Genomic DNA, 6,992 nt, shown 5'->3' on the forward strand with positions numbered 1-6,992 from the left:
TATTACCTGCAGGAAGTGTTGATATTTCCTATTCAAATAATTAGAAGGAACACATGTATCATGTTAAATTAAATCATGTTCCACCACATGCAATGTGGGCATATAAACCACAAGTCTTACGTCTTTGTTATTAAATTGATTTTTTCAAGCAGAAAAGTTTTTGCTAGCCGCCCTCTCAGAATACTTGTCATTTCTGGCTTTTTAAGAGTTAACTAGTATTAGTACACGCGCGATGCGCGGACACAAATCATGTCGGATTGTGATTTGGATTATTTGAATTATGTATAAATAACTTTAAAATACAAACCTTCTAGATAAAATTTATAGATAATCATTAGATATTAATTAAGAAGCAAGAATGAATTAATCTTATTTTTTCAAATTTGCCCTTATTAAGTGTTAAGTGACCAAATATCAATACATATTTAATTAGGGATAGTTTAGTCAAATTACCTATTTTTCCCTAAGAGTTAGTATTTCTTAAGGGGTATAGAAATGAGTAAGTGGACACTCTTTTTGAATCGGAGAGAGCAATACATAATTCCGCATATCTAACATAATAAAATAAATACGATTGACTCTACAGTGGAGAAATTAATAATGCTACTAGTCCGTATTACTTGTGAAGTTCGCTAAACTTGTCGCATTGATCAAATGTCTCTACCAGTCACTTGTGTAATAATGATTGATTCCTGTTGGAACCTAGTGGAGAAATTAATAATGCTACCTTGTGATACATAATCCGCATATTTAATTTCAGTGTTATTTTCATATTTGAAGTGTAGATTATCCTGATGACAATAGATATTATATACTCCGTCCGTTCACTTTTACTTGACATATATACTAAAAATAGATTTTTATTTTTATTTGTCACTTTACGCATATCAAGACAAGACAAACTCTTTTTTTTTTCCTGTTATACCCACAGTATTTATTATTCATTTCAAATTATTTTCTCAAATTCAATAAAATATGCATAAATTAATATAGGTATCATGGTAAATTATGCACTTCATTTATTATTTCTTAAGGGGCGTGAAAAGTCAAAATGTGCCAAGTAAAAGTAAACGGAGGGAGTATTAGCATATCCAAAAATGAAAATGTACAGCCTAGATCACCAACAATAACGTTTAGTTATAAATTTAATGCACATCTGGCTTTCAAATATCTTGCTACTCCATAGTTAATATATTCAAAAGCTTTTTCGAAAACTATTACTAGGGTCTAGGTTGAAAGTATAGTAGTTCCGAGCCAAATGGATATAAGTTTATTTATAAATGGAAATCAGAGTCATCCCAAACAAAAACAATAATTTATGTAACATCGGTCAAAATATCAAAATTAAGTTTATTCAATCTCTAACCACACTACTTAGTGAAAGAACCTAACACACGATGGGTGGAGCGATTCAGGATATTACATTTCCTTTGATAATCTTTACATAATCGATGAGAGGCATGTATATTTTCTGATCACATTTAACTCGGTTTTAGAGTTAATTTATACGTCCGAAAGTAAGCATTGCTCCTTCAAAATCATGCCATGTTGGCTAAATTAGCGGAGTAAAGAAAATCACATTTATTCATTCATCTTCAAATTTGCAATGTTTATCTACTTCCTCATGAATATGCAATGTGATTTGTTATGTTATTAATTGTGTTAAAAAACAGTAATGATTATTTTAAGAAATTTAATCTTCTCATTCTCATTGTTGCTTAAAATTTAAATTATTGCCACTCAGAATAAAATTAAATATAATATACTGTTATGTAATAGTGCACTTCAAATTACAAAATTTTAACGAACTCTAAAAACAGAACTTATCACAGTGGACACTTATGTTTGTTTTAAAAAATCAAATGCAGAGAAGAGGGAAGAAATTTTAGACTTTTCAGTGTGTAAAAAATGAGGCCAAAACTTGTGAATTTATAAGTAATGAAAGAGTGAGATGGAGAAAAATTTCCCAGAGCGACAATCAAAAGTAGTTAAGTTTTTTCTTTTTATTCTCTGCTTATGAAACTTTAAAGGAATTACTCAAATCACTTCGTAGAAGCATCAGAGTTCCGCAAAGTTAAATAATAGAGCATGTGTCGGCTTTGGAAGTTATCTAGTATAAAAATAAGCATGTGGTTTTCCCTAGAATACAACAACACTAACAACAATAACAATCCAGTAAAATTCTACTACTGAAATCTAGAAAAGGTAATGTGTACGTAGACCTTACTCATACCCCGAGGGATAGAGAAGTTATTTCCGATAGAACCAGAAAATGAAAAGAGGCAATATAATAGTACCATCAATAGAAATCATAGAAAAAATAACCGAATTGTTACATCTCGCGTTTCGTACGTTAAAGTTTCATTTTCAGTTAATCGACGTAGACTCGGGGATAAGTTATTTTGAGGTTAACGTATTTATGCTATTTATAACAAGCGGTAAGTAAGTGCCATGAAGGATAAATGATACACGAATCAAAGAAAATGAGTTTCGTTGAAGGTTGTCGATTTGGGATAAAATACGGTCCGAGCTATAATACTCGATGTTTATGGACTAGTGCCATACAAGGTACCATATGACCATGATAGTATATGATGTATAAAGTATATTGAAAACGAGTAGTATTTTAAGTAATTTGAAATAATTATTAATTATGCGAGTAATTGATTAATTATCGGGTAACGAGACATTACCTAGTTAATTAATAAATTTAGTGGATAATGATTAAAATTACCCCCCTTCATCGTGGCAAGCTTTATTAACTCTCTAAATGACTAATAATAAAGATGGATAAGGTGTCACACCTTAAAGTGCCACCAAGCTTTCAATGAGGGGCTCACCTAAAATAAGAATAACAATCTCAAAAAATTAAAATCATCCCCTACACACCTCTTCTGAAAAGGGTTCATCAAGCTTTAGGAAAATTTTGCTTTCAAGATTAATAGTCCAGCAAGCTTCCTTACAAAGAAAGCATGTTAAACATTTCTAATATGCAAATGCATATTGCATATCATATAAGTTACGCCCAAGCTTTCAAAAATTTGAATTTACGCTAGAGTTTTTAATATTAAGGGAGTACGGTATAATCTTTCTCAAGAGAATCGATTCAGGTATGTTAAGGTTATTCCTTCTTTTTTTTTGGCATGATCTATACGACACAAACGAAACGAGCAAATGCACAACTTCCATAAATTACTCTATTCGTAGAAATGCTAGAGATGTGTATATTCTTATTCTCCCATAAGTCTTATTATTCTATAGTCTGTTCATGAGTCTAGAAAAATGCGTATTTGATAAAGTTTATCCGAAAGACATATTGGGTTTTATGACATTCTGAGAAAATTTTATTAACGTATTTCTTATGCATTTATACATGTACATTGACCCATGACCAGATGACGTTATATACGCGTATATATGTATATTATATTTATATGGTATATGAAAAAAAGGTTATGGCGTTATATATGCACCACCACCTGATCAGTTGGTATATGTTGATGATGTTGCCCATAATGGCCGAGACGATATGATGAGATGCCCTCAGTGTCTTGATGATGTTACGTACACCTATACCTATGCATGACATGACATTTATATATACGTGCATGACATTTAAAATGTTTCAGAATTTACAAAGTCAATCAGATTTACAGATGTATCTCTTTATTCCATGTTTCATCTATGTCTTTTATGTACTGGTTTCATGCCTTACATACTCGGTACATTATTCGCACTGATGCCCTATTTCTCGGGACCTGCGTTTCATGCCCGCAGGTACGCAAGTCGACGGTCCCCCTTCTTAGGATCCTTGATCACCGAGATTTGGCATGCTCCACTTGATCCGAAGTTGCTTTTGATTTTAGTACGATATGTTTGTATATAGATATATAGGTATGACGTGGCTCAACACCGTCTTTGTACAATTGTATTTCTAATAGAGGTCTGTAGACAATTATGTATAGCTGGATAGTAAGTAGCTGTAAAGCCCCAGAAAATTTTGCTTAGTAATTTAAGACTTCGTGGTGCCAAAGTAGGCTAAATATTTTATCTTGCGTATAAATGAGGATTAAGGATATTATGAATATCAATTGGATATATTAATAAGTGTATAAGTTATATTAGAAGTGAATTGGGGTCTAAAGAGAGGCCTAAGTCTAAGCCAAGTTATAAAATTTCATAATAGACGAAAGTTGCAAATGAGTACGCACAAGACCTCACTTTGGAAAATTATATCTCCAGTTATATAAGGATTTGTGTGTGATTCCCAACCTATCAAATAAAAGGTCTTTGAGTCTAGTTTCCAACGCTTCAAACCGTTCATCATTCAGACATTCCTACACAAAGTTATGACCAAATTACCAAAGCAGCGCAGAAATTTGAACTACCGTGGCGTCCGACGTGCCGCGCCTGTAGTAATTCCAGTATGGTCCGAAATTTTATTTCCAGACACATTTTCCACAGACGCCCCATGCCCCGCGGCGCCCCACGCGGCGCGGCAGTACAAATAAATGGGTTTTAAGACCCGAAGCCCATTTCATTTAACTCGATTGAGGTTTATTTTTGGGGAAATTTCTGGTATTCTAGAGTGAAGGGAGAGTGATTCTAGAGAGAGGAAAAGGGAAAACTAAAGATTTCACTACTCTTCCTTGAATCACACCTTGAAATCGCATCAAAGGGTTGCTAAGGCTTCAAAGAGCTAAGAATTTCTTTTCCCCAATTCTTCAACTTTGAAATCTAACTAGAAATGGGTAATTAGTAAGATGATTCTTGGATGTGAGAGTATTCATTATTCATGCATGTACAAATTAGGTTTGTGGGAAGATTGTTGAATATAAACAAGTAAAGATTGGGTTGGGAAATGAAGGGAATCTTGTAAAAGAGATTTGAAATCAAGATGCACAACTAGTAATTGATAAAATTCTCAAATGAGCTAGAATTATGAATATCTTCCTAATTTGTGTTCAAATTTTGTTATGTCTCAAAATAGATTGAAGTTGCTAGAATTTCCGGAATATCGTAGTAATTAAAGGAAAGATCAAGAAAGGTATGTATGGCTAACTTTGACCTTTGTAAAGTCACTTTGTTTGGTGTACGAATATTTGGTATGTGATATCTACGTGGATTATTTGTGGAATTCTTGTGATTGGTATGATTTGATTGTTCGTGGTTAAGTCTCCCGATATAATGGTGTACGTAATTGGCAATAAACCAAATGTGTGATTGTGAATGTGTTATGTGGTAAGAGTTGAGAAACAAATGATGGAAGGAAATCGTAAATGATGCAGTTGGAACAACTGCGGTATGAACATATATGGCTTGTATTGGCAATTATCGCGGTAACATAAAATGCATATGAGTTGTTGAATATGATGGAAATAGTATTGATGGCTATAGAAATTCTTTGATAATTGTTGTTGTTGTTCTTTGTGAATTGTTGTTGTTGTTGTTGTTGTTGTTGTTGTTGTGTTGTTTGTGAATTGTGATTGTTCGGTGGGATCGGGTTGCGCACCGCAACACGAAGTAATAAGGTGTGGGTTGTGGTGATAGGGGTGGCCGAGTAATAAGGGTGGCCGAGGTAATAAGGGTGGAAAAGTGATCGAAATCACTATTGAAATGAAAATATGAGAAAGTTGTGAAATCATTGATGTGAAAATGTTGAAGGGGAAATGAAGAGATTGTAACTTGTTTGGCTTGATGGTTTTCTTTCATGTGTATTTGATTGTTGGTTCCATGACTACTTGTTACTTGTGTATGGTTTGAGTTTACTTAGGGCAAGTTTGTTCATACATACCAGTACAATTCAAATGTGCTGACGTCCCTTTTGTCGGGGGCACTACATTCGTGTTATGATTGTAGGTGGATCCATAGCAGGTGCTCCAGTCCACCGACCGTAGCTCCCCTTCACTTTCCGCCAGAAGCATTGGTGAGCCCTTTTCCTCCCGGAGCCTTGCGTGGCTCATGCCGCTTTTTATTCGGAGTCTTGTTTTGGTTTTTGGTGTAAGGTATAGCCAGAGCCTTGTTACCGGCAAGTATTGTATCACTCTTTTGTATCCCTAGAGGCTCTGTAGACAGGAAATGTGGGTTATGTACTTATGTATTTTGGGCAGTATAACTTGTAAACCACGCTAAGTAACTAGGTATGCTATGTAAATCTCATAAGAATGTGTTTAAATTTATAAATGGCTATTTCACTTGGTTAATGGGAAATGAAAACGCAGGGTAACACGTGGAATAAGAAAGGCACCCAGGTCCGCTTCGCTGGGGCTGCCCGGTCGAGCGCCGGTCGCGCCCCTCGATTTTGGGGCGTGACAAACTTGGTATCAAAGCCTAAGGATTTAAACTGTCCTAGGATGTCTCGGAGCCGTGTCTAGTAGAGTCCTTCTTATCGGTGTGTTGTCGACCACATCTATAATTTGGAGGCTACATGGACTTTTAGGAATGTTACCCTTCTTCAACACTCCAGATCGTGCGATAAAGCTTGACTATAAGATTGTCTTCTAACTCGTGCGTGGAGATTCGAGATAAGTTTAAACACTCTTTCGTCTATATCAAGTAATGTTGTCATATGGAATGACCAATGTAAAAGTCCTGAATATTAATGAGATGGCAGGTGTATCATGTTGAACAAATTGTACGGATATATGAGATACGTACATAGTACCAGAAACATACTTTATATGAGAAAAGTGTTTAGATTGATCACCCACCTCCAAAGAGACATTGACTTGATAAATGAGACACGAGCTTATATGACACCTGTTGATAGTGTGGGAAGCATGTATATGATCCTAAGGTGTAAAAGAAAAAATTGTTATATAAGCATGTGATATATGTAAGGTATGACCAGGATAGTAATGACAAACATGTAGGTCTCTCATGGGAGACAAGAAATTATGAAATGAGAGTCAATTGAACCCATAATGAGAAGGCCCTTATGCTATGAATGTTATAAGAATCCCATAAGTGTATGAAGTTGTGTTACACTCCTA

Source organism: Nicotiana sylvestris, chromosome 11, assembly GCF_000393655.2.
Source record: "Nicotiana sylvestris chromosome 11, ASM39365v2, whole genome shotgun sequence".
NCBI lineage: Eukaryota > Viridiplantae > Streptophyta > Magnoliopsida > Solanales > Solanaceae > Nicotiana > Nicotiana sylvestris.